This window comes from Lontra canadensis, unplaced genomic scaffold, assembly GCF_010015895.1.
Source record: "Lontra canadensis isolate GAN:19392208 unplaced genomic scaffold, GSC_riverotter_1.0 scaffold140, whole genome shotgun sequence".
NCBI classification, from domain to species: Eukaryota; Metazoa; Chordata; class Mammalia; order Carnivora; family Mustelidae; genus Lontra; species Lontra canadensis.
The window spans coordinates 1,922,461-1,925,435 of NW_022631134.1; positions in this window are offsets into that span (position 1 = coordinate 1,922,461).

Below are 2,975 nucleotides of genomic sequence, written 5' to 3' on the forward strand. Positions count from 1 at the left end.
GTGTTTTATGAAATAATTACTGGCATAAAGTAGGCACTCAATAAATACATTTCTCTTTCTCTGAAAACCAAATAGAGATGATATGTATATTATAGAAGAGAAAATATACAAGAATAGAATATATACTCCTTTTCAAGTTTTAACAAATTATGTTCTGGTTAGTTTGTAAGTGCATTTTACTTCTGAAACTTCATTCAAATAACTTCCCTTTGGTCTCATTCTTTAATGGTTCACACACACATGGCAAATTATTTTTAATGAACTCCATACACTATGGACCAAATAGTTAAAATTGAAACAGCTGAAAGAAGCTTGCTACACAAAATTGAAAGGTTTTGTTTGAGAATCTCAAATTTTAGAGCAAGAAAGAGCAATTGATGGGTTTCATTATAGAAATCTGCTAGGCTTAAGGGATGACATTGAAATTGCCCTATAATTGGATTTCATTTTTAACACATAACAGTTCATAGAACATTTGATTATACGAGTCACTGTACTTTGTAAAGAAGTTGGTAAGGTAATAAACGTTGTTAATTAAATAATAGAATGCATCATTTCATAGGTTTAAATGAAGAGAAAATATACCACATGGTTTTAAGTACTCTGCACATTGTGGCACAGATAGGATCTATAGATGTCACCATTCCAAAAGTGCATATTTTCCATTAAAATTATCCCTGATATATCTAAATCTCTACTCAGAAACAGTCATGATGGATGCAGTAATCAAGTTAAGTCTTTTGCCATGATTCTACATGCTCTGCAAAATAATTGATACCAAATTCCCTCATTTTAGTTTTATTGCCTTGAGTACTACATTTTCTGTTGACTAACACAATTCTCAATGTCTTCGATCTTTAGGGTCAAAAAAGGCAAACATGAAAAATGGACCACTTATACTATCAGTGTGAAATCATCTTGCAGATTAAATTCAAATACTTTCTACTCCACATTAGCAAGACTAACCAGGATATATGGCAATGCATTTCCCTAAACTCAAAGAGAAACAGGAAGGAAGAAAGAAAAACAAACAATGTTAAAGCTATGTTAAAAAGTAGATATCTGGGGGCACCTGGGTGGCTCAGTGGGTTAAGCCTCTGCCTTCGGCTCAGGTCATGATCTCAGGGTCCTGGGATCGAGTCCCGCATCGAGTTCTCTGCTCAGCAGGGAGCCTGCTTCCCCCACCCCGCCCCGCTGGCCTCTCTGCCTCCTTGTGATCTCTGTCAAATAAATAAATAAAATCTTAAAAAAAAAAAAAAAGTAGATATCTGACTTTACATGAACTAGACCAAGGACTTTAACATCATACACCACCGTGTTTTTACTTATGATCTTAAAGTGTATAAATGCAAAATTAATTCCTTATATTGATTTTGGTTGACAGTATTCTAAGTGGTAGTTGTAAATATTGTCTGAATTAACTAAGGACTTGCCCAGGGTTCATGTAAATTAAAATTTGTTAGCCTCTTTGCATGTCCTCAAAAGTATTACAAGAATAGGACACAGACACACACAAAAACAAGTTTTGTGAACTCATTTTTGAAGAAAATTTTTATCTAAATTTCAATTTCCATTGATTTTGCCTGAGTTGTTCTCTGTGTATAAAAGATATAGCTTGTTTTCAAGGACCACACTAGCAAAGTTTCTATTATTTGCATATTGTTCCTGAGTTGTTTGCAATTATTTACAGAAATTTTAGATAGTCTGGCAGTTTTCAAAGAACATATGAAGCTAAAGGAAAAGAAAATATATCTACAGGAAATTCCTGAGCCATTACAGTGTTATCAACAAGTACAATTTTTCTTTCTTTCCACTGATAGAAATAACACATCCCTCTGATACTGACGTTTTTGCATACTCCCTTTGGCTCTGTATCTTCCATGCACTTCTGACTGCAAATACATCACTCCTTAGGAGATAATTACTGAAAATTATGGAGATCTGTAATCTCTTATCATTCTAAAAAAAAAAAAAAAAAAAAAAAACAAGTTTGCTGGTATCTCAAATCTTGATGGTTTTCTTAATATAGCTTAAATATCTATTATATGTTCGCTATTTGGACTGAAGTTTTGATATACAAATTGTACATGGTTATTGTTCAGTCATTTTACAGAACTATTATAATGCAATTTTATCACTTCTCCAAATGTACTTCCAAATTCAATTTCATCTAACTGAATGAAACTGGAATGTTGCACTTCCCTTACTTGGGTAGCCCAGTACCATTACTTATTGGGGGATTTGAGAAACCCGATAATTGACTCAAATGGTAGCATACATCTTAATGTCAGATCCCAACATTTCTTTTTTATTTTTTTAAGACTTATGTACTTTTCAGAGAGAAAGAGCGCACACATGCACACACACCTGCATGCATGTGCAGTGGGGGAGGGGCAACAGGAGATGGAGAAAGAATCTCCAATGGACTCTTAGCTGAGCATGGAGCCCTATGTTGGGCTTTATCTCACAACCCTGAGATCATGACCTGGGCCAAAATTAAGAGTCAGCTGCTTAACTGACTGAGCCAGGCACCCTGTAACATTACTAATAAAGAAATGTGGTGAGGTGTGTGTGTGTGTGTGTGTGTGTGTGTGAGAGAGAGAGACAGAGAGACAGAGACAGAGGGACAGAAAGAGAAGGAGCAAGTGTACTCCATAAAAGTGATATGTCACATCTCAAAAATAAACTTTACAGCAATATAACCTTGCTATCATTAACAGTTATAGAATGTGCATTGTATATTAATTAAACAATTTAATTAACAATTAAATTATTTAAAAATCCTTTTCTTGATGTGCTATTAAAAGACTGGTAATTAATGTGTTTTGCTGGGGAAATTGATTACATTCATCTTTGAAGAATAAATCAAAATTTTTAGGGTTTTTTGCTGTGCAGAATACTAGAATCTGAATTAAAACAAGTACAAAAATAAAAATAGTTTAGTGGAAATTAGGCTCAAGGGATGAAATATTTTT